Source organism: Impatiens glandulifera, chromosome 3 (assembly GCF_907164915.1).
Source record: "Impatiens glandulifera chromosome 3, dImpGla2.1, whole genome shotgun sequence".
NCBI classification, from domain to species: Eukaryota; Viridiplantae; Streptophyta; class Magnoliopsida; order Ericales; family Balsaminaceae; genus Impatiens; species Impatiens glandulifera.
Genome location: NC_061864.1, coordinates 11714300 through 11726027, shown reverse-complemented (window position 1 = coordinate 11726027; position 11728 = coordinate 11714300). Strand labels below are relative to the sequence as shown.

Genomic DNA, 11728 nt, shown 5'->3' with positions numbered 1-11728 from the left:
AAAATATAAACTAAGGTGTGTAATTAAATTATACCCTGAAGGGCCTAAACTCAAATGGCGACCACATGTCCGGTCGTCAACATGAATATATGTCCTCTTTCAGCCTTAGCTATTTCCGTTTCCGCTTCCATGTTCAGTTGTCCCTCCTCCGAAGAAGATGGAGAGTTTAAGATCTTTGATTCGTCAATTAGGTCATTGTCAGCTACTTAATCAACAGCCTAATCATCATCGTCATCTGTATTGCCGCCATGTAAACCCTCACTCTTACACTCTTCCTTTCTTATATATTTATTCCTTTCCACTAGATAAACCTCAAATTACTCGTCCTCATCTCCATGAATGCTAGGATTTGACTCATATAACTCTCCATTCATCCGTTCGGATGTTTTCTCACACTCGAGTAAGTGACGACTGCTAACTCACGTTTCCAGGTTTTATATCTTGTTCTTTACGTTTAGTTTTGAATTGACATTGTTTAATGTAGTTAACATTTCGAGTAATGAACGTAATTTGGTCATTTGGTCATCATGATGACTAGATCGTGTTCCCTGTTATTAATTTGTAATGAGAAAAGCTTGACAATATAACTTCATAGTTTGCGGGACTAAAAGGATGGCTATGGAGCTGGAGAAGCCATTGTTGGATCCTGAGAGTTTTAACCGTGATGGGATTGACCTTGTAAAATGATTGACAAGTCCAGGGCAAACAAAAGTGATAATATAAATGTGATAATTAACATTGTCAGCTGATTTGGTTCAGCAGGAGCAGTTACCATTGGATGAAGTATTTGAACAGCTGAGAACATCACCAGTAGGGCTTTCATCTGAAGAAGCGGAAGCTCAATTGTAGATCTTTGTCCCTAACAAACTCGAAGAAAAGCCTGTAAGCAGGTGATGGAAATTCAGCCTTGGTTCTAAAATTTTGGAAGAAACTGAGTTTATGTAACTAACACAAAGAGGACATGTTTTCTTATTTATGGCAGGTTATTGCTGAAAAAGTGCATGCCATTATTGAAAAGTATGCTGAGAGAGGTTTGCGGTTTCTTGTCGTTGCTATTCAGGTAGTAAATTCAGAAATATATATATGTTTTTTCATCTTTTTTTTAATTAGCATGCTAATTAGCACCATATCTGCTATAATTTCTTTTCAGGAAGTTCCCGAGAAATCTAAGGACAGCCCTGGAGGTCTTTGGAGATTTTGTGGGACTATCCATAAATCACTTAACCTTGGTATTAATGTCAAAATGATCACAGGTAATGATTCATCTTTTTTTCATTTCTTGTGAAATTGTATCTAAAATTATTTCTTATGGTGCCTGCAGTTGAAACAACATCTGTTAAATTAGAAGACAAATGGAAGAGAGTAAATTATTTTTTTTTGTATGTGCTAGATAGGTGATCAGTTGGCAATTACAAAGGAGACAGGCCGAAGACTTGGCATGAGAACAAATATGTACCCATCTTCCTTAGGGGCCGTCACACAGATGACAATGAAGTTATTCAAGTGGATAAACTCATAGAGAAAGTAGATGGGGTTTGAATGGTTTCTAATTATTTATATCTTGTTGTGCAGATAGAACACAAGTACGAGATTATGAAGATTCTTCAAGAGAATAAACACATAGTGAGAATGACAGGAGATTACATACACCTGCTCTGAAGAAACCTGATATTGGAATAACAGTTTCAGATGCTACAGACGCTGCAAGGGGAGTTACAAATATCGTATTGACCGAGCCAGACCTAAGTGTTATTGTTCGTGCTGTTTTGACTAGCCGTGATATTTTTCAAAGGATTAAAAATTATACAGTTCAGTACCACTCTTCTTCTCTAGTTAATTATTCTTTGAATGCTTCACCCTGACTGATTTTGTGTTTGCTTCTAATCTTGCAGATATATAATGTATCTATAACTATTCGTATTGTGGTAAGCTTGATTGATTTCAAGGTACATGATTAAAGGACAACCTAGAGAGTGATGGTAAATGACCGCTTCTCAAACACACAGTTAATTTTCATTGACGTTTTTCTCTAATGGCAGATGATGATGATTCATCTTCTCCATGCCGTTCCAAGAGAGTAAATCTATCCGATAAAGTTATAAATCACTCCCAAATCAACCAACCAATTTCGGTAACTATATCTTGTTGATGTTATTATATACAATTAAGTTAAGAAAGTAAGCAAAGATAAAAAAAGAGATTGTACACATTTTGGATAATGAGGACAACTACGATGAGGAGATGGTAACAATATTTATTGGATGATTTGTAAATATTGTTTTATTCATTGGACTTTCTATATTACTACTAATCAGATTACAGAACCAACTGTTGGAATCATTTGCTCAATCAGCAAAATATGTTATTAAAACTGTAGAAGAAGATCTTGCTAAAAGAACCCGTGATGCTGATCACGATCCAGGACAATGGAGGACTTAACTAGTTTCGAGTTTACAAGGTTTAGTCATCTTGATTTTTGTTTTGATCGTTACTTCACTTGACATATATATCAAGCTTTAGTAGACCATGGTATGATTCATGATGTTAATCATAGTGGCTTCTTTTTGTTGTGATTATTACTCTACGATCATTTCTTCCTCCAATTGGCTGAATTTCAGTGTTTTTTCATCTTAAATTAATTATTTGTTTTCTTTCTTAAGGTAGAGACATCCAACCGAACAAATAACGGAGGCCTTGAGTTGTTGAATTGGTAAGATCTTGGGATTTCTTCTTCCTCCATCCTTCTGAAACCTGCTCTTGTCTTTCTTCAAAACAAAATCATGAATCTGATGTTCTCTTTACCATCTTCGGTTTAACTTTGTCTTAAGTTGATTAAGAAGTATTGTATCTTGGTTAAAAATCTCATCATGGTGATAGAACTAAATATATCCCTAATGATACAGTTTAGTAGAGGAATAGGTTGAAATTTACTAAACATCCAAAAGAGTCAATATCTCTTCTAATTGAATGTTGTACTTGTAGTTATATAAATCAAGATATTTTATTGCAGAAAATGTATACCATCGATACCTAAAACCAAAGATGTATGTAGTATATATAATCTATTATTGTAGATTTCATGATTGTTATTTTCCTTCTTCAACTGCGTCTTTAAGACCATCTCTTGCTCTATCAGTTGGAGTTATGATCAAGTTCTTCCACAATTGCCCTGATAATGTATTCCAGGTTATTGATGTATGTCTTATATGAGTTTTTTCTTTGAGAATAAATTTTATATTTTGTCAATATTAAATTAATCAATCCTAACATATTGTTCTAGTTGGAACATTTTACTATTTTTACAAAGGATTCGTGCTATAATGGTAAGGATTGTTACTAATGCTATTGGTTTTCATTGAGATTTGTGAAATTTGATTTAATAATGATGGTTTTTCTTTTAGCCAGCACAACTGGTTATAGCTCTTTCTAGTTGACACTCCAACATTGCTAGTAAGAATGAAATTTGGCACTTGATTTTAAATGAAATTTTATTTGACATGTATATGATATAATACTTAATTGTTATGTAGGTTTGGACGATGATTACAAATGTGTTAATTAATATAAAGACGACGGTTAATAAGTCTTAAGAAGCAGTGGAGAATGTTCGTGTATTAGCTACTAGCATTGTCTATGGTGTTTACATGTCAGTCTCAAGTGATCGGTAGGGTCAAATATTTGTGTTCTTAAAGGAGGATTAGTGTAAAGTGGAGATGATGAATTTTCTCCTGAAATTTTCTCACTTGAAATTTGTCATTTAGTTAAAATTATAAAGAATTTTGATTTTCTTTTTTAGTAAGGAAATAGCTGTGACCTATTCAATTGTAAGTCAAGAAATGGTTTATTAAAACCTTGAAATTAAATATTTTATAATATTTTATGTTTTAAGAATATTATTTAATTTGTTTGGTTCATCACAAAACATTTTATGACGACGGTAAGAGTGGTTGTCATAGAGACCTTTATGGCGACGGTTAGAGTGGTCGTTATAAAGTATTATATGGCAACGATAAGAGTGGTCGTCATAGAGTCCTCTATGACGACGGTTAGAGTGGTCGTCATAGAGACCTCTATGGCGACGATTAGAGTGGTCGTTATAAAGTATTATATGGCGACGGTAAGAGTGGTCGTCATAGAGTCATCTATGACGACGGTTAGAGTGGTCGTTATAGATTATTCTATAGCGACGGTGAAAGTCGTCGGCATAGGGGGCTTTATGGCGACGGTACTAAAATGGTCGGTGTATGCTTTTTTGGGCAATAACGACAAGAGAAATGCCGACGATTGACGACTGCTTTTTCGCCGTCCCAAATTATTTATAGCGACGGTTTATATTTCAATACCGACGACCTCTACCGTCATTATTGAGCTTTTTTTTACTAGTGGTAATTTCTTTTTTTTTTTATAAACATGTTTCCTTATAACTTTTTTATTTATCTATTTATTTTTAATAAATGCATTATAATCAATTAATTTGTCACTATCATGACTCCAATAAAGAGTCTTCCATGATTAATTAATTTGTCACTATTAAATTCGATTATCACTAGAAAAAAAAACTAAAAATAATGATAATTAGAATTATGTGAACTTACTATTAAAAAAAAAAATAAACCCTTAAATTTGGAGGAAAAATTAGACCTAATCATTTATATTGTACAAATAATATTTTTATTATTATAAAAAAAAAATATTTTAGGTGGTATATATTATTTTTCTCAAAATAAAAAGGATGACTTATTTTTTATATTTGTAAGATGATCAGTAATACAAAATTTTAACTATTTTTTCATTTTATACAAACTTGTTTAATATATGCCTATTTATGTTGTTACATAGTAATCTGCTATACTTCTAATTTGGTCTTTCTCATTTAATATATTCACGAATTTTCAAGTCCCTGCAATATCAAAAGTATTTGAAACAATGTGAAGTTTTTTTATCAACAAGAGTTGATAATTTGAATTTTCTTTGTTTTATTTGAAGTTTTTTGGTTTTATAAACATATATTTTTTTAATTGTTTATATCAATTATTTTTTTTATTGATTATTTGACTCGAACAGAATCGTGAGACAATAATAGTGGAGATTCTTTTGTAAAATCGGTGGTTGATGAACTCATTGATCATCTTATAATTTCCGAGCTCGTTTGGGTTATATTTTATGTTATGCTAAATAAAAGTATTATATTCAACTTTGTAGCTATCATAACTCAAATAAAAAGAGTTTTATCTGACTAAGCGAATAAAAATCTTAAGTTCGATTATTACTAAGAACAGAAGAATAATGACAATTAGAAATTGCTTAGTATAGAAAAAAATAAATCTCTAAATTTATAGGGAAAAAATGAAAAAATAGCCTAGTGGTAATAGCAGAAAGAATATTTATATTGTGATAAAAAAAAAAAGTATTTGAGATGGCTTATATTTTTTTTCTCAAAAATAAAAATGTTTAGCATAACTTCTTATATTTGTAAGATGATCCAGTAATACATGCAAGGTGTATTCAAGTTTTTTTTTTCATTTTATACAAACTTGTTAATATATGGCTATTTATTTGGTTACATAGTGATAATAATAGTAAATAATAATGAACAAAAAAACTAAACCCGTTATACTACTGCTACTTGGTTAATTAAATATGTCATTAATTTTCAAGTACAATACCAAAAAATATTTGAAACAATGTTGAAGTTTTTCCTATCACTAAAAGATATATTTGAAATCTTATGTTTTATTTGATTTGATTTTTGTTCTTTATTAACATATTTGTTTTAACAGTTTATATTAAATATATAAATGTATTATAAACAATTTTACAATTAACTAGTTGGACATCATAACTTACCTTGAGAAGTTGTTAAGAAATTTGATGAGGCGGAAATGGAAGAATTACTGAGTTGCTCTCTTTAATCTTTTTTATTGAATATCTGGATCGATAGAAATTGTCAAAATTTAAGTTTTAATTACCATAGTCTGATGTGTATCTGGTTAAAATGAAATACCTACATATTTGAGTTATTATTCATATTATTTTATTTTGGACAATCTGATTTGAGAAAAACCGTCATTTTCAATAACAGTAGTTGTCTGATGCGTATCATTTATAATATTATTATTTTAACATTTTTTTATATTCATTACGAAAAATCGATGGAGTCAGTCGGAAGTTAATCGTTCTTCTCGAGAATTTACAAGCTACATAATCTATTGGGTAACATATTTGATTTCATTATCTCTTCTAGTCTAGCGACAACAAGAGGTGGATATCCTTCAGGTCTCCCCTGAGGTCTATCCCACAGGTCTCCCCTAAGGTCTTGGGTTCAAGTTCGTCAGGTGACAAGTTCTGCGACTAGTTAAGTGTGTTTACAACTATATATTTAACCCGTGGGGATTAGTCGCACTTCATAGAAGCAACGGAACCCAGCGTTCTAAAATAAAAACATGTTTGATTTCTTTTAATTTTTTTGTGACTTTTTATTTTTATTTTCTAATTTCATGTTTTATTATTTTTGTTTAAATATTTTTATCATTTTTAATATAAATATATTTAAATAAAATTTGAAAAATGATTTGATTAATTGACTAAATGTGTTAGATTTGATTATCATTAATAACGACCATGTAGACAATTAAAATCATGATAGCTTATCAAAAAGGTATAATTTTTTATTTTTAAAAGAAAAAATTGAGGGAAAATCCTAAGCAACTTTGTTTCAAATTTCAAAATAAAAATGTCTTTTATTTATCTCTTTACATGTTTCACTTCTAAAGATAGGTATATTTTATAATTACAATGATATAATAAAACTAGATTTTAATGAAACACAATAAGATAGTTCAAATAATTTTAAAGAAAATAAATAGCTCAAATTTAATTCTCACTTAAAATTTCTTGTAGTAAAATAAAAAAAAAAATATGTTAATGGACATTACAAAATTTTAAAAATAAAGGCTATATATTATTATAATCACATTTTGTGATTATTATTATATTTAGGTTAATAAATAATTAAATCAAATAAATATCTTTAATTTAGAATTTATTATTGAAACTTACTTAATTATAAATATTAACATTTATGACGTGCAAATGCACGAGTAATAATATAAAAAACCGTGAAAAAAGTATTACGATAAAAATGTTATTGCATTTTTAATTTTATTTTTAACCGTTTTAAGTTTATGGGCGGGTCAACCCACAATCCGACTCAAATATTTATTTACTTTCACATTGCAGAACGATTTCTAAAATAATTGATATAGTTTGATTCATCAACTCAATTAATTTGGCATTTAGAGTCCACTTCTTCCCCATGCTACGAGTGAAAGGGAAATGTAAAAACTACCATTAAAGTAGCCCAGACGAGACTTACTATATTCATATGAATTATATCCCCTATCTCTATAAATATGACGGAATTATTCCATTATTTCTCACTAATAATAGTGAAATCTATAGCGCAGAGTCAAAAGAGAATTATGGCTGATTAAAAATTATTGATGAGTCAGCGCATTCATCAAATTTGGTGTTGATTTTAAAATATAAAATGTTATTAGCCTAGTTGGTTAAAGGGTTGTATTTGTTTTGTTAGGTTGCAAGTTCAAACCATACTTATAACATTTTTAATTTTATTTTTAACCGTTTTAAGTTTATGGGCGGGTCAACTCACAATCCGACTCAAGTATCCATTTACTCTCACATATATATCCAAATTAACCACAGTTCTCGACCCGACAATCCGGACACTTTAAAAATTAAGCATCATTATATAGAGAGATATTTAAAACTTTCTTTGTTGGTTATGAATATAAATTTTATTAACTTAATATATTTGTTTTTTTAGAATTTAAAAAATTAACATTAAATTTCACAACTATAATTTCATTTTCATTCTAATTTAAAACGTTTTAAATAGTAACAGAAATGTAAATTTGTTCTTATGCATTATCTTATTAAGATAATATATTTGATTTCTACATGTGAATATTCACCGGGTTAATATTAATTTAAATTGAGGATAATAAAGGGAAAATGTCTTCCTTTTTAAAAAAAAAAAAAATATTTGGTTTAACTGAATAATGATCATGTAATTGAAATCAACCTAATCTCCGAGACTATGGTTGGAATCTTAGTGGAGGTTTTAGATTTTCTTGATTCTGATTTCAGTTATCAACTGATTTAATTTCTTAAAAATCACAAATATTTATTAAAAAATAAAGTTGGATAAACGGTTAGAGTAACAAAATGACAGGTGTGAAAAAGATAGTATAAATGAAGAGCTGGATCATTCTTGAATTGTTCTTGTTCTTCATCATCTTCTTTCAGTTTCTGTTAACTTAATTGGTGAATTACCCAACCAAATTACAAATTTATAAGAGTCCTAACTAGCTAGCCCAACAAGTTCAAGATCGACGACGAAGATGTCTGAAACAGACACAAGATCATGGTCTGAACTCCTTCCCGATCTTATATCCGTTATTTCGAATAAAGTACTAGACCCAATCGACCTTCTTGCCTTTCGAGGTACGTGTCGCAATTGGCGACTGGCCTCCTCCAACGCCGCAGCCAAACTAAAAGAGTCATTGCTCCACGAGATACCGTGGCTGCTCTGTCAAGAATCAAGAGATAAGCAAGAATGCATTGTGCACAACTTTAGTACCAAAGCAAATTACAACATGAATCTCCCCGAATTGGTAGGAACCAATATTCTAGGCTCTTTCCAAGGCTGGCTACTTCTCTTCAATCCCCAATTAGGTACTGGATCAAAAATATTCTTCTTTTGCCCCTTCTCACGCCAACAAATACATCTCCCGGATTTACAGGCATCCCAAATATGTTCCAATTCCATAGCCGTGTGTAATTCTTCTCCAACATCAGTAACAGACCGCACCATTTGCGTGATCACGCTTGTATACGAATGGCTCTTGGACATCAGCATTCTTCGACCTGGGGCACAAGCATGGGATGAGGTAACTAATATAAACTGTTGCGCTATATATTGTTCAAATATTTATTAATGCTAAGTTTAATTCAAAATTCATAGGTATCGTACTATTGTCACATGTTGAAAATAGAAGATGTAACAGCAGCTTTGCAAGAAGATCAAAACTTAATTTTGTTTAATCACAAGGATAAGACAAAGCTAGTGATGATCAACATTGATGAAAACAACATATTGAATAGAATTATCAAACAAGGAGTAGTTATTCACCTTAATGAGGAGGCCTCCAACAATTTTTCTTATAGTGAACGAAAAGTATTAAGGAGAGCATTCGAAGCGATGGAGAGTTGTTTTGAGTCGAACGATATTGTGAAAGAGTCTTTTTCGATGGATGATTTGGCATGTGAGTATGTATTTGGAACCTGGTGGCATGACTGTCATGGCAAAGAACTTATGTTATTCAATGAATCCTACAATAAAGATACTTATGAAAATGTACTTATGTTGTCATTCTTGTTGAATTACTTCAACGTTGAAGAGTACGATGACAGGATACTTAACGAGTCTATAGCTACAATGGATTTCATGCATCGACATCGACAACAAAGAGGAATATGGCTTCATCCTAGATTATTTAGACTTTGATACTAATCCTAATGAATCATTAATTCGTCATCAACTTCCATCAAATATTAAATTTTTCTCTTATTAGTATTAGTATTAGTATTAGTATCAGTATCAGTATCAGTATGGTCATTTCTTTTTAAGTAACAATCAACTTTTATTGTATTTGCATTTAATTTTGAACAATGGAAATGAAACAAAAAAAAAAGTGTAAGTTTCTTTGTTTTAGAATGATGTTTCCTTTTAAAAAAAAAATTTATATATTTGTTTTTAATAAATGGATTATAATCAATTAATTTGTCACTATCATAAATTAGTCTTACCTTATTAAGAAAATAAAGATCTTAAATTCGATTATCATTAAAAAAAAAATAATAATTGAGGAGTACTAATAACTAGAATTGTGTTAAATCTATTATTAAAATTAAATAAATAAACTCTTAACTTAAGAGGAAAAACAGTATAAAGACTGAGAAGATCTTTTTTATGAATTTGATAAAAAGGGTAAGTGAATTTATTGATTTTTTGAAATTTTCTGATCACGTTAAAGTTCTAGTTTATATTATGTTTGTTTGCATTATTAATCTTGTTGGGTTAAACATTTGTACTTTTGTATTTTTTTTATTTATTTTTTTTGTTATACTTAAATAACTATCATTATTTATCTCATATTGAATTAAAACACATTAAATAAATAAATGTATTATAAACCATTCTACAATTAATTAGTCTGATTAAGAACGCCTCAATTAATTAGTTAAGTAGTACTCATTATCAAATTTCAGGTTTGAAAATAAAACATCTTTTTGTGTATGATTCTTAAAAAAAGTAAATAAAGTTGTTTTGAGTAACGAACTGACAGGACAGGTGTGAACACGCTAATCCGTATAACCGTATAAAATGAAGAGATGCTCTGTTCTTGAATTGTTCTTCTTTTTATTTGTATTGTACCTAACAAAATTTTATTATATTTATTTTTTCTTTACCGTTCATTCTTTTTATTAATTAATTAATTTCTCTTTTTGTTTATTTATTTATTAATTAATTTTTTTATTTTTATTTTCTTTATAATAATTTTGTTAATTTTATTTTCTTTAATATAAACAAAAATAAAATTAATAATCTTTCTATTTAATTTTTTATTTAAGTATATAATAATTATAAACAAAATTATTGAGTTGCTATTTTTTAATAATCTTAATTATTATTATTTTTGTGTTGAATGAATTAATATATATAATTATCACAATTCAATTATCTTTTGTTTATTAAAGGGATGAGTCATTTTAATACTTAAAGAGATCAATGTTGATATAAAAAGAATATAAAAGTAATAAAAATAAATAAAATTAAAATCAAATATCTAATACTAACATTAACATAGACAATGAACAAAAATAGATAAATTAATTAAATAATTAATAAAATATTAATAATAGTGAGAAATTAATTAATTAAAAGAAAGAAGGAAAGAAAAAAAAATGAATATTTAATTAATAAATATATAGATTTAAAAAATTAATTTTTATTTTTTAAAATAGTTAAATGATTTTTATTTTATTTTTAAAATGATTCATTTAATAAAAAACCGTGTAAGCATAACAATAAAAGCATTACATAAAAAAAATTTAAAAAAATAAAAAAAAGTTATAAGTATATAAGTTTAAATGAACTTTTTTCTAAAATAAAATATAATAAAAGTTGTAACCTATTTGAGTAATATACTTAATGGGTTAGATTTGATTATATTAAGAATCATATAACAATGTTAGAAATCACAACAATTAAAATCATGATAGCTTATCAAAAAGAATAATTTTTGGATTTTAAAAAAAATGAGTGAAAAAACTTAAGCAACTTTGTTTCAAATTTCAAAATAAGTCATTTTTTTATCTCTTTATATGTTTTATTATTACTTTTAAAAAGATATTTATTTTATTATTAAAAATAATATAATAAAAATAAAATTTAATAAAAAATTTTAAGAAATAAAATGTCACAAATTCGAAGTAAAATATAAAATATATATATATATATATATATATGTTAGTGGACATTATAAAATTTAAAAAATAAAGGCTAGCTATATATTATTATAATCACATTTTGTGTTTCATGGTTATATTTTAAGTTAATAAATAGTTAAATCAGAAATATTTT

The 11728-nt window shown here is 28.2% G+C and overlaps 1 pseudogene; it reads left to right on the top strand.

The window, feature by feature from the left end:
- The first annotated feature begins 612 nt into the window (after positions 1-612).
- LOC124929723 lies at positions 613-1905 on the top strand (annotated as a pseudogene).
- The last annotated feature ends 9823 nt before the right edge of the window (positions 1906-11728 follow it).